Genomic DNA, 15,217 nt, shown 5'->3' on the forward strand with positions numbered 1-15,217 from the left:
TACAATAAATAACCAATTCAAACTCAAAACAAGCAGAAATTAACATAAGTTGGGCTCAAAACCCCTATGTCTTCCCAAGGCCAGGAGATAATTTGCACTTTACTGAAAAAAAACAAATGTTCTTACTTTTATAACTTTAATAAATCAAATAATGTTAGCATTTTTATTAATAAATATCAGTATATGAATATTAAACTGACAATGCACATTCATTTGTGTTTTTTTCAGTAAAGTGCAAATTATGTTCTGGTCTTGGGAAGGCATAGGGGTTTTGCACCCAACTTATGTTAATTTTTGCTCGTTTTGAGTTTTACTTGGTTATTTATTATAATTAATTAAAAATACTTTTTCCACAAAATAAGTTTTTCAAAGAAAAGTAAAGAACTCCATTAAACAAAAAATGAGCAGTTTGACTCAGTTATTTCTTTGACTTGGTATCAGAAGTTTCTACACCAACACTTTCAATAAAAAACTTTATATGCCCCAAGGCATAACTTATAACCCTTGCCCTGACGGCTGGGGGGGGATGTCATACTCAAGACCTAATTTCCAGAACTTTCTACTATGTTGAAAAAAATGGCTATCTGAAAATTCTGATTGGATGTGTTTGGGGGAATGGTGTGTGTGAGAGGGTGGTTAGTTACCCTCCAATCACTTTTGACTATTAAAAAGTGCACTAGCCCTCTTAATTTCCGAGCCCCTTTTGAAGTTTTTACAACAACTATCTATAAAAACCTTATATGCACTCAGGGCATAAATTACAACCTTTGCCCTGGGGGCTCTGGGGGATTTGTCATCCTTTAATACTTAACTTCAAGAACTTTCAACTACGTTGAACAAAACGACTATCTCTAAACTTTGATTGAATATCTTTGGAGAAATGGTGGGCGTGAGAGGGGGGTCAATTACTCTCCACTCACTTTCGACTATAAAAAAGGGCAATTTCAATTTCCAAACAAATGAGCCCTTTTTGAAATTTCTACAACAACTTTCTATATAAACCTTATATGCTCCCAAGGCATAACTTACAACCCTTGCACTGAGGGCTCTGAGGGGGTTTTCATCCTAAAAGACGAACAGAAATTAATTAAAAAAAACTTTTCTTACTTTTATAACTTTAATAAATCAAATAATGTTAACATTTTGATTACTAAATATCAGTATATGTATATTAAACTGAAAAAAAATGTTGAAAAAATGGCTATCTGAAAATTCTGATTACACTATTAAAAAGGGCACTAGGCCTTTCAATTTCCAATCAAATGAGCCATTTTGAGTTTCTACGACAACACTTCCTATAAACACCTTATATACCCCCAGGGCATAAATTACAACCCTTACCATAAGGGCTGTTAGGGTGGTTGTAATCCTCTAAGACCTAATTTCCAGAACTTTCAACTACGTTAAACAAAATGGCTATCTCAACATTTTGATTGGATGTGTTTGGGGGAATGGTGTGCGTGAGAGGGTGGTTAGTTACCCTCCAATCACTTTTGACTATTAAAAAGGGCACTAGCCCTCTCAATGTCGAATTGAATGAGACCCTATTGAAGTTTTTACAACAACTCTATCTATAAAAACCTTATATACCCCAAGGACATAACTTACAACCTTTGCCCTTGGGGCTCTGGGGGGTTTGTCATCCTTGAATGAATAATTTCCAGAACGTTCAACTACGTTGAACAAAATGGCTATCTCTAAACTTTGATTGAATATCTTTTGGGAAATGGTGGGCGTGAGAGGGGGGTCAATTACCCTCCACTCACTTTTGACTATTAAAAAGGGCAATTTCCATTTCCAAACAAATGAGTCCTTTTTGAAATTTCTACAACAACTTTCTATATAAACCTTATAGGCTCCCAAGGCATAACTTACAAACCTTGCACTAAAAGACCTAATTTCCAGAACTTTTGACTATGTTGAACAAAATGGATGTCTGAAAAAATGTCATACTCTAAGACCTAATTTCCAGAACTTTCAACTACGTTAAACAAAATGGCTATCTCAACATTTTGATTGGATGTGTTTGGGGGAATGGTGTGCGTGAGAGGGTGGTTAGTTACCCTCCAATCACTTTTGACTATTAAAAAGTGCACTAGCCCTCTCAATTTCCAATTGAATGAGCCCCTTTTGGGGAAATGGTGGGCGTGGAAGGGGTGTTAGTTGCCTTCCAGTCGCTTTTGACTATTAAAAAGGGCACTAGCCATTTCAATTTCCACTTGAATGAGCCTTTTTTGATGTTTTTACAACATTGCTTTCTATAAAAACCTTATATATCTTCAGGGCATAACTTACAACCCTTGCCCTGGGGGCTTTGGGGAGGGGGGTTGTCATCCTTAAAGACCTAATTTCCAAAATTTTCAAATACTTTGAATAAAATGGCTATCTAAAAATTTTTATTGGATGTGCTTGGGGAAAAGGTGGGTGTGAGAGGGGGGTTAGTTGCCCTCAAATCACTTTTGACTATTAAAAAAGGCACTATTCCTTTGAATTTCTAATCAAATGAGCTCTTTTTCAAGTTTCTACAACAAAGATATCAGCAAAAAGTTGTATACCCCCAGGGCATAACTTATGACCCTTGCCCTGAAGACTGTTGGGGGAGTGTTCTGCTCAAAGGTATAATTTCCTGAACTTTAAACTGCGTGAAAGAAAATGGCTATCTCAAAATTTTGATTGGATGTGTTTGGGGAAAAGGTGGGAGTGAGAGGGGGGTTAGTTTCCCTCGAATCACTTCCGACTATTAAAAAGGGCACTAGCCCTTTGAATTTCCAATGTAATAAGCCCTTTTTCAAGTTTCTACGACAAAGATTTCAATAAAAACCTTATATGCCCCCAAGGCATAACTTATAACCCTTGCCCTGAAGACTTTGGGGGAAGCGTCCTGGTCAAAGGTATAATTTCTTGAACTTTAAACTGCGTGGAACAAAATGGCTATCTCAAAATTTTTATTGGATGTATTAGGGGAAATGTTGGGCATGGAAGGGGTGTTAGTTGCCTTCCAATCACTGTCGACTATTAAAAAGGGCACTAGCCATTTCAATTTCCAATCGAATGAGCCCTTTTTGAAGTTTCTACGACAACGCGTTCTATAAAAATCTTATATGCCCCCAGGCCATAACTTACAACCCTTGCCCTGAGGGCTGTGGGGGAGTATCCTCCTCAAAAACGTAATTTTTATGTGGAAAGCAACTATGCTGAACAAAATGGCTATCTAAAAATTCTGGTTGGATGTGTTTGGGGAAAAGGTGGGCATGAGAGGGGCGTTAGTTGCCTTCAAACCACTGTCGACTATTAAAAAGGGCACTATACCTTTGAATTTCCAATCAAATGAGCCCTTTTTCAAGTTTCTACAACAAAGATTTCAATAAAAACTTATTTGCCCCTAGGGCATAACTTATAACCCTTGCCCTGAAGACGGGGGGGGGGGTGTTCTGCTCAAAGGTATAATTTCCTGAACTTTAAACTGCGTGGAACAATATGGCTATGTCAAAATTTTGATTGGATGTGTTTTGGAAATGGTGGACGTGGAAGGGGTTTTAGTTGCCTTCCAATCACTTTTGACTATTATAAAGGGCACTAGCCATTTCAATTTAACCCGTCAAGTTAACCCGTTAACAAGGACAAGTTAACCCGTCCTGAACAAGCAGGCTTCAGACCAGGCAGAGGCTGTCCAGAACAGATATTGACGATTCGCCTCATCCTTCAGCAGTACAGCAGGTTTCATCTACCCCTTCTCATCACCTTTATTGACTTTGCAGCTGCCTTCGACTCTCTCATCAGAGAGGAGCTATGGAGAATTATGGCTTAAGACGGGGCGCCACAGGAAATCATTGAGATACTCCGAAGTGCGTATAAGGACACTGAGACTTGCGTCCGTGTTTCCGGCAATGACACCCCTAAGTTTTCAGTGGAGTTTGGGGTGAAGCAAGGATGCCCCCTTTCACCTATATTATTCAACTGCGCGATAGACTGGATCAAGAATATTGCAATGAGAAACCACAACGGAATAGTCTTCGGAAAAATAACTGGTTTCCTCCAGTCCCTGATAGATCTGGACTTCGTAGACGACGTTGCTGAGCTGGAAACTACCGCCGACAGCTTACAAGTCATGATCCTATTTAAGTCCCTATTTAAGGAAACATTACTATTAATCTTAAGTCGGATTTCAATTGATTCTTGGACTACCTGTTTTATTCCAAGGTCATTGCTAATAAGAATGGGTTCATCAAAAAGTATATTGTGGCTAGTATTTTCAAATACATGGCTGCCTTTACTAAATCAGAGAGGAAAAATTTACTAGATCGCATCTGTTTTTACTAAATGCTCAAAAAAAATTTTTGAGCCACCAAGCATCGATTTTTACTATAGCAGGATAATCAATACGATTTTAACAATCTTTTTTCCTTTTTTCTTCTTTTTTTCTCTTTTCCTTTTTCTTTTGTTTTCATAGTATGATTGAAAATTCCGGAAACCTACAAGTTCAAAAATCCTTTTTTATATATATATATATATATATATATATATATATATATATATATATATATATATATCCAAATATATATATATATATATATATATATATATATATATATATATATTATGTTTAAGAGGTAATTACTTGGCAAAAAAAAAAAAAAAAAAAAAAAAAAAAAAAAAAAACTGTAGTCCTAATCCAGCAATTGAGACAAATGTGCACTTGAACGAGGCTCTCACCTTACACATCCATCCAACTACCTAGGACCAAACAGTATACCCAAACCATCAACCAAATAGAAAAGTCCAAATCCATGCACAGTTGTCATCAATAAATGTAAGTCGATGTAAAATTACCAGCAAAAGCACCTTAAATCTAGCAAAATATTTCCAAGTAAAACCTTCCATTTAGGGCTCATCAGAAGAATACCACTGGCCTTAACGAGTTTCGAGGCTTTACATTCTTTACCCAGAACGGTGGCGCCTCTATCATAAGATCTATATGGTAACCTTATGTCAGGTCAAACCTGTGAAATACCTGCATACTAGTGAAGCTAATAAAAATTACATACAAAAAGTTTTTCAATACTTCCACAATCAAATCCCAGAGGTCACTGAGAAACCATTCCGGAACAAACGAAGACACTTCCAGATGTATCTTCTATTGGTATCTGGAACCAATTACCAATTTAAAGATCCTCAAGCTTGTTTGAAACCCCTAGAAACTCAACCTGCGAGATATTATATTAAAATATCATTCAGTATTTCTTTATAATTTTTTGTATATTTACTTAAGAGTTCATGATACATGAAACTAAATTTTTTGAATTGCCAACTAATTTTTTTGGCAGAAAAACCTCTTAAGATAAGTTTTTCGCTCAGCTTTTTACATCTAATTTTAAAATCTGCGTAATTACTGCATATTTTTGCATACCTAAATAATTGGGAATAATAAGCCGAATAAGTAATATTTGAATGTATATTACTTTCAAGATATGGAAAATTAATTACTTCAAAATTAAAATCATCCGTTTTATTATATAATTTAAAAACTAATTTATTATTATTTGAAATATTAATATTTAAATCTAAGAAATGGTCGGAGTATCCCATCCCATAGCTAGGCTCAAGAATTAACTCTTGTGGATAAATATTTTTTGAAATCTCAATAAACTCTGCACAATTTATTACCAAGAGATCGTCCAGATATCTTTTATTATTTGAAAGGTTATATTTTACGTTGTTTGGGCTATTTTTATTTATCATATATTCATATTCTAATTGACTTAAAAACAGGTCTGCTATGAATGGACTTGCATTCCCACCCAGAGGAATACCTACAGTTTGTTTATATAAATTCCCACTAAATCTTATAAATGTATTAAATATAACAAATTCCAATAAATCGCATATCATATCCAAGCTATAACATCTTGAATTAATAGTGCCTCTAAAGAAATTCGTTCATCGGTCTTTTTTATTAAAAGTATCAATTTTCAAAAATCCGATTTTAGACAAAAGAAAAGATTTCTTTATAACCTTTTTCAATTTTTCGAATACTAAATTTAGTGACAAATTTGTATACAAATTAGTAAAATCAAATTACTCGACTCTTTTAGCTGAAATCATTCACCAAAGAATCTATCACTTGTAACGAGTTATTAACACTCCAATATGGGTTAAAGTTAGAAAATTTTTTAATTCCAGAGCAATATGCTTTAAATTTATTTCTAATTTCTCCTAAACTTAAAGATAGATCAGTAGCCGCAATTCTGGTTGGACACCTTGCTGCCCCAGCAATAAAACGTGGTTTTTGTTGATTTTTGTGAAATTTTATCGTACAATATAAGAAAGGAAACTTTTTATCATAATAATTTATTATAATATTAAGTTTTTTAAATAGTACGTCCTCTATATTTTCAATTAACTAGTCTCATCACTCGTGTCATGGGCGTATTCATTTTTTTCTTGAACATATATCGATAAAATATACCTAATAGTTTCTGACAAATTATAGCAAAATTATTGCTAGCTTTATCAACTGGTACAATTATAAATTCATTCTGTAAATTAGCAATTGCTTGTTTCATATTGGCATTAAAAAATATTGATTTTTTCAAAGAATCTGTAGGATTAATTCTATACATGTTATTTCTTACACTAGTCAAAATCAAATTTATCCAATTCTGAAATCTATCTTTAGTAATTTTCTCCTTCTTGCACCAATTATCAATAAATACGTTTAAATCATTCTTTAATCCCCTAAGGCCAGCAGAATATCTTCTGGCATTATGTGGTAAGAAAGACGGAACTTAGACCCCATTTTCATTATCTTTTGAAGATCACGATGCTTTATAATGGACAAATCCCCCGTTACAATATGCTTATAAGTTTGATCCACATACGGTAGAAATTGCTCACAATTACAAACCGGTTTCCAATTACTCCCCCTGTCCAGTTTTTTAAGTATTGAATTATAGTTAAAAATCATTTGACCAATTGTTTTTGAAAATTTATATGTTAAAATTTGACTACCATTATACACCAAATTAAATGGAAGGGCATTCTTTACTCTCCGCTGGTTTAAGATTGTTGGCAAATTAATATCTTCTATTTGTTTATAAAAAAAATTAATAGACAAATATAATCTATTATCCTTATTTACAATTTTTTCAGATTTAATGTATTTTGAGATAAATTTTGATTTAGCTAAAATACAAACTGCATCATAAATTAATTTATCTTTTGAGTTACATGTTGTACTATTTTTTTCAATCCAGAAAACTTTTATTAAATTATTCTTTAATAACTTATTTAAAGATTGTATTAAACTAGTCATTCCATTATTCTCAAATATGTGACCTAAATCGATTAAAAATGCGTTTAAATCTAAATAATTCTTTTTATTATTTTTCCTATGTCCTCTTGATCGGTTTTTACGTTTAGTGGGGCAATTAAAAGAAGGGTGCTCAGTTAGCCCATTGATACAATTAGCCACTACATTCGACATGTCTCCGTGTTTCGCAACTCGATCATTTAGCCCAGAAGGATACGCAGTACCCAGAGCATGGATCCAATACTCTTCTTGTCTGCGTAATTTATTATTTTTTTCCTCTTTAGTAAAGTTTTCTAGGTCCAGATTTTCTAAAATTGTAATAGTAAGATCAGATACCGAGCAAGTACCATTATTACAATGTTGAACTAGATAAATATTAGTTTTTTTCTTGGTAATTGTAGTTTTATGTCCCGAAAATCTTATATATATTGTTAATTGTTTCCCCCACATATTGTAATTGACAATTTTTACATTCTAGTAAATAGATAATATTATTTGTTTTACAATTTACCTGTCCAGTTAATAAACATTGAAATTTTTTATTATATAAAGTGCTTTTAATATAATTTCGAGGGATGCTTGATAATTTTTTTGAGCATTTAGTAAAAACAGATGCGATCTAGTAATTTTTTTCTCTCTGATTTCATAAATTCTTCCAGGTCAGGGTGGCAACCCTGATCACGGCAGCAAATTTGAGAAGTTAACATGAGTTAAAACTGTTAACCAATTACACGAAAAATTATAAGCCTATACACACTTGGATTGGAAGTTCAGGTGGAAATTTTCCAGGTTTGTATAGACGAGAAAATTTCGAGCCTAATTAAGCCCTAGCGTATTTAGTTGCAAATCAAGGAGATGGCCTCATGGCCTTAGGTTCATTTTAACTAAATATTCAATGTAGGCTAGCCTATAGGCTTTGAGCTGGTAAGGTTAGGCTATTTATTTAATAAATAGCCTTATTTTTGGGCATCCAGCTTTCCACAAATGTCTGTTGTAGTTTCCATAATTTTGTTAGGCTACTAAAATCTTATATTTTCATCATATTTTGTTATAGGCTATTTCATTATGATTAACTTCATTTCTTGACCATGGTTGGAATAATATGTAAATAACCACCCTAATTCCAAATTTGCACCTGAATCCAGCCTAGCCTATTCAAAGTAAGATTTTGTACTTTATTTATAGGCCTACATATTCACCTAATATATCAACCTATCCTCATTTTTCAGGCCTACCAACATATTTGTTTGTATGTTTAAGCTATAAGAGGAGCCAGGCCTTCCATAGTGAAGTTTTTAAAGAAGTTAGGCTAAGAGTTTTGGCCAGCCTTAAATAGCAACAAAGACTACACTGCCTTTCCATAACAAACAACAAAAGTATGAAGAACAATAGGGAAATCTTTTTACAAGACAGTGAAGATAATTTGAATGAATATTTCAGCCCTATGCCCAAGGGCCATCCTCAGCAGGACAAAACTATATAAAAGAAAAAAGACTCATAACAACATACAACCAATAAAACCAATTTTTTTTTTCAAAGGAGTCCCAGCATCCTTACTTCATCAAAGTTCAACCGGGACTGATAAAAAGTGAGATAAAACAAGGCAATTCAATGAGATGAAAGAAAAATAATTTGAAAACATGTTCTTATTCTAATCCAACCTTTTTGGCAGCTAACCTCAAGAGTCTTTTTGTGACTGGTTCTGTGTTAATGTCTATTGGTTTTTTTTAAATATTTTGTAAGATCATTTCTAATTAAATTTGTGTATTGAGCATTTAATGTATGTTCCCCCAAGTCCCTATTTAAGGAAACATTACTATTAATCTTAAGTCTGATTTCAATTGATTCTTGGACTACCTGTTTTATGCCAAGGTCATTGCTAATAAGAATGGGTTCATCAAAAAGTATATTGTGGCTAGTATTTTCAAATACATGGCTGCCTGAAGCAGAATCAAATGAAACAGAAGAAATATTAGAATTCAGAGCTTTGACAATATCCTTTTTTTTTGCTTTTGTATGTGTTTTTCTAAATTCTGGTGTGTTCTACCTACATAGTATTTGCCACAGTCAAATGGTATTAGATAGACCCACCCCTCTTTGGCAAGTAACTGGGGTTTTATCTTTACCAGAATTTAGAAAATTTATGATTTTGAAATTATTTGTGAATACTACATACATATTATTTTGTGTGCAAACTTTTTTAAGATTTGTAGTGATTTTTGGGATATAGGGGAGGTATATTATGTTTGAGGGCTTGTCAGAAATCTTACATGGTAAACTATCATTAATTTTACAAGAATATCTTTTCAGTCTACGTTAATTACAAAAATAATTTATTAAATAGGATACCCATTTCCAATTTGTATGTCCCTGGTAAACACACCAGAATTTAGAAAAATGCATACAACAGCATAAAGAGGATATTGTCAAAGCTCTGAATTCTAATATTTCATCTGTTTCATTTGATTTTGCTTTAGGCAGCAATGTATTTGAGAATCCTAGCCACAATATACTTTTTGATGAATCTGACCTTATTAGCAATGACCTAGGCATAAAACAGATTGTCCGAGAAGCAATTGAAATCATACTTAGGATTAATAATAATATTTCCTTAAATAGGAACTTGGGGTAATATTCACTAAATGCTATATACACAAATTTGATTAAAAATGGTCTTACAAAATGTTTTAAAAAACCAATAGACATTAACATAGAACCAGTCACAAAAAAAAACCTTTGAGGTTAGCTGCCAAAAAGGCTGGATTAGCAATAAGAACATGTTTTTAAATTATTTTTTTTTCATCTCATTGAATTGCCTTGTTTTACCACTTTTTATCAGTCCTGATTGAACTTTGTTGAAGTAAGGATGCTGGGACTCCTTTGAAAAAAAAATGGTTTTATTGGTTGAATGCTGTTATGAGTCTTTTTTCTTTTATATAGTTTTGTCTTGCTGAGGATGGCCCTTTTGGCATAGGGCTGAAATATTCATTCAAATTATCTTCACTGTCTTGCAAAAAGATTTCCCTATTGTTCTTTGTACTTTTGTTGTTTGTTTGGTCAGGCTAAGGTAATACCCTAGTTGGCCAGCCTACTCAGACAACATCTAATAGCCTATTAGACATATTTTGACTAAAATATGTCTTTCATAATTATGGGCTGTAAGTTTCTCATCCTGTCTAGATTTTAATATGGCATAGTCTAGACAGTTCTAGATAGTGGGGATTGGCTGATGGTTAGGACTAGGTTAGTTAAGATTGGCTGACTACAATCTAAGAAGGATTTGTTTCAATATAAAAATTTAATAGAAGTTATTCTTACATTCTAGCATTTTAAAATGCATTCATTCTGCTTCACAGCACTTGCCCTATTGAATCTATCCATGTTAGAGCCTGTCTAGGTCTAGGATTAAGATGCTTTATTCTCTTTGGAAGTGTTATCCAAATTTAGGCTCAAAATGAGAGTCTGTTTAAGATTAGATTCCACTGTTAACTGTTCATATGTTACATCTGTGCCACATATTATGTTTGGCCCAGTCTTGTTACATGTTAATTATGTACCAACAGTTAGCCTAAAAGCAGGCTATGTTTATTTTAAGTGCAGGTTGTAGCCTGATTCCCTATGGAAGCTGCCTTTTGAAAAATGGAGGCTTGGGCCAATGTACCTTTTTGGATGTCAATATAAACAAGTAAGATATGAGATTATAGAAAAGGTAAGTTTATTATGGTTACTTGCATGTTACAAAGGTTCCAATGGACAAATGGTACAGTATTCTATGAATGCCAATGATAGCCTACATATTATATTTTGCCTAGTCTCATCATATGTTAAACATATACCAACAGTTAGCCTAAAATGTAGGCTATGTTTACTGACAAAGGTAAATTCTGTCCTAGTTTCTTTGCCAAGAAGCATTACTTAGTTTGATAGGAAGATGTCTATCATATTTCTTGAAGAAATGCTGACCTGATTTCTTTACAAAAATCCATTATTTTATTCAAATTTGAGCTTGATTTCTTATGTAATTTTTAACTCTGGTTTTCCCATTTTTTTCTTATGGTACCATTGCCTATTTTATTACACTATCTATACCTTTAAGATTTGGCAAATTTCTAGATCAGTGGTTTTTTCAGATCTTGGAGTATCAGTTTAAGTGAAAGAAATCCATAGAAATGGATTTAAAGCCTTAATGATCACCTGGGAAGTTATGTAGAATTACCTACATTTTCTCCTTCAATGTCCAAAGGACACTGGCTTTTGTAGAAATTAATTTAAAAAAATTTTTCCACAAAATAAGTTTTTCAAAGAAAAGTTAAGAACTCTATTAAACAAAAAATGAGCAAAAATAAAATCAAATAATCTACCAAGCATGAAACTACCACAAATCAGCATTGATAATTAAATGAAACCCAAAACAAACAGAAATTACAATAAATAACCAATTCAAACTCAAAACGAGCAGAAATTAACATAAGTTGGTCTCAAAACCCCTATGTCTTCCCAAGGCCAGGAGATAATTTGCACTTTACTGAAAAAAAACAAATGTTCTTACTTTTATAACTTTAATAAATCAAATAATGTTAGCATTTTGATTACTAAATATCAGTATATGAATATTAAACTGACAATGCACATTCATTTGTGTTTTTTTCAGTAAAGTGCAAATTATGTTCTGGTCTTGGGAAGGCATAGGGGTTTTGCACCCAACTTATGTTAATTTTTGCTCATTTTGAGTTTGACTTGGTCATTTATTGTAATTAATTAAAAATACTTTTTGCACAAAATAAGTTTTTCAAAGAAAAGTAAAGAACTCCATTAAACAAAAAATGAGCAGTTTGACTCAGTTATTTCTTTGACTTGGTATCAGAAGTTTCTACACCAACACTTTCAATAAAAAACTTTATATGCCCCAAGGCATAACTTATAACCCTTGCCCTGACGGCTGGGGGGGGATGTCATACTCAAGACCTAATTTCCAGAACTTTCTACTATGTTGAAAAAAATGGCTATCTGAAAATTCTGATTGGATGTGTTTGGGGGAATGGTGTGTGTGAGAGGGTGGTTAGTTACCCTCCAATCACTTTTGACTATTAAAAAGTGCACTAGCCCTCTTAATTTCCGAGCCCCTTTTGAAGTTTTTACAACAACTATCTATAAAAACCTTATATGCACTCAGGGCATAAATTACAACCTTTGCCCTGGGGGCTCTGGGGGATTTGTCATCCTTTAATACTTAACTTCAAGAACTTTCAACTACGTTGAACAAAACGACTATCTCTAAACTTTGATTGAATATCTTTGGAGAAATGGTGGGCGTGAGAGGGGGGTCAATTACTCTCCACTCACTTTCGCCTATTAAAAAGGGCAATTTCAATTTCCAAACAAATGAGCCCTTTTTGAAATTTCTACAACAACTTTCTGTATAAACCTTATATGCTCCCAGGGCATAACTTACAACCCTTGCACTGAGGGTTCTGAGGGGGTTTTCATCCTAAAAGACGAACAGAAATTAATTAAAAAAAACTTTTCTTACTTTTATAACTTTAATAAATCAAATAATGTTAACATTTTGATTACTAAATATCAGTATATGTATATTAAACTGAAAAAAAATGTTGAAAAAAATGGCTATCTGAAAATTCTGATTGCACTATTAAAAAGGGCACTAGGCCTTTCAATTTCCAATCAAATGAGCCTTTTTGAGTTTCTACGACAATACTTCCTAAAAACACCTTATATACCCCCAGGGCATAAATTACAACCCTTACCATAAGGGCTGTGAGGGTGGTTGTAATCCTCTAAGGCCTCATTTCCAGAACTTTCAATTACGTTAAACAAAATGGCTATCTCAAAATATTGATTGGATGTGTCTGGGGGAATGGTGTGCGTGAGAGGGGGGTTAGTTACATTCCAATCCCTTTTGACCTTTAAAAATGGCATTAACCCTCTCAATGTCCAATTGAGTGAGACTCTATTGAAGATTATATGATGGCGCTATATACAAAAACCTTATATGCCCCCAGGGCACAACCTACAACCTTTGCCCTGGGGGCTCTGGGGGATTTGTCATCCTTAAATGAATAATTTCCAGAACTTTCAACTACGTTGAACAAAATGGCTATCTCTAAACTTTGATTGAATATCTTTTGGGAAATGGTGGGCGTGAGAGGGGGGTCAATTATCCTCCACTCACTTTTGACTATTAAAAAGGGCAATTTCCATTTCCAAACAAATGAGTCCTTTTTGAAATTTCTACAACAACTTTCTATATAAACCTTATAGGCTCCCAAGGCATAACTTACAAACCTTGCACTAAAAGACCTAATTTCCAGAACTTTTGACTATGTTGAACAAAATGGATGTCTGAAAAAATGTCATACTCTAAGACCTAATTTCCAGAACTTTCAACTACGTTAAAAAAAATGGCTATCTGAAAATTTTGATTGGATGTGTTTGGGGGAATGGTGTGCGTGAGAGGGTGGCTAGTTACCCTCCAATCACTTTCGACTATTAAAAAGGGCACTAGCCCTCTCAATTTCCAATTGAATGAGCCCCTTTTGGGGAAATGGTGGGCGTGGAAGGGGTGTTAGTTGCCTTCCAGTCGCGTTTGACGATTAAAAAGGGCACAAGCCATTTCAATTTCCACATGAATGAGCCTTTTTTGATGTTTTTACAACATTGCTTTCTATAAAAACCTTATATGTCTTCAGGGCATAACTTAAAACCCTTGCTCTGGGGGCTTTGGGGAGGGGGGGGGTTGTCATCCTTAAAGACCTAATTTCCAAAATTTTCAAATACGTTGAATAAAATGGCTATCTAAAAACTTTGATTGGATGTGTTTGGGGAAAAGGTGGGTGTGAGAGGGGGGTTAGTTTCCCTCAAATCACTTTTGACTATTAAAAAAGGCACTATTCCTTTGAATTTCCAATCAAAAGAGCTCTTTTTCAAGTTTCTGCAACAAAGATATCAGCAAAAAGTTGTATGCCCCCAGGGCATAACTTATGACCCCTGCCCTGAAGACTGTTGGGGGAGTGTTCTGCTCAAAGGTATAATTTCCTGAACTTTAAACTGCGTGAAAGAAAATGGCTATCTCAAAATTTTGATTGGATGTGTTTGGGGAAAAGGTGGGAGTGAGAGGGGGGTTAGTTTCCCTCGAATCACTTCCGACTATTAAAAAGGGCACTAGCCCTTTGAATTTCTAATGTAATGAGCTCTTTTTCAAGTTTCTACGACAAAGATTTCAACAAAAACCTTATATGCCCCCAGGGCATAACTTATAACCCGTTCCCTGAAGGCTGTGGGGGAAGTGTCCTGGTCAAAGATCTAATTTCCTGAACTTTGAACTGCGTGGAACAAAATGGCTATCTAAATATTTTGATTGGATGTATTAGGGGAAATGTTGGGCATGGAAGGGGTGTTAGTTGCCTTCCAATCACTGTCGACTATTAAAAAGGGCACTAGCCATTTCAATTTCCAATCGAATGAGCCCTTTTTGAAGTTTCTACAACAATGCGTTCTATAAAAATCGTATATGCCCCCAGGCCATAACTTACAACCCTTGCCCTGAGGGCTGTGGGGGAGTATCCTCCTCAAAAACGTAATTTTTATGTGGAAAGCAACTATGCTGAACAAAATGGCTATCTAAAAATTCTGGTTGGATGTGTTTGGGGAAAAGGTGGGCATGAGAGGGGCGTTAGTTGCCTTCAAACCACTGTCGACTATTAAAAAGGGCACTATACCTTTCAATTTCCAATCAAATGAGCCCTTTTACAAGTTTCTACAACAAAGATTGCAATAAAAACTTATTTACCCCCAAGGCATAACTTATAACCCTTGCCCTGAAGACGGGGGGGGTGTTCTGCTCAAAGGTATAATTTCCTGAACTTTAAACTGCGTGGAACAATATGGCTA

At 34.2% G+C, this 15,217-nt stretch overlaps 1 protein-coding gene across 1 annotated transcript in view; it reads left to right on the forward strand.

Annotated features, from left to right (window-relative positions):
• The first annotated feature begins 7,977 nt into the window (after positions 1-7,977).
• LOC148942468 (m7GpppN-mRNA hydrolase-like) overlaps positions 7,978-15,217 on the forward strand; it is a 72,286-nt gene continuing 65,046 nt past the window's right edge. The window contains exon 1 of the mRNA XM_089102718.1: positions 7,978-8,098. The gene's annotated coding sequence lies outside the window, so the exon portion shown is untranslated. The remainder of the gene's footprint in view (positions 8,099-15,217) is intronic.

Source organism: Artemia sp. Qi Xiang Cuo, chromosome 16 (assembly GCF_049724085.1).
Source record: "Artemia sp. Qi Xiang Cuo chromosome 16, ASM4972408v1, whole genome shotgun sequence".
Taxonomy (NCBI): domain Eukaryota; kingdom Metazoa; phylum Arthropoda; class Branchiopoda; order Anostraca; family Artemiidae; genus Artemia; species Artemia sp. Qi Xiang Cuo.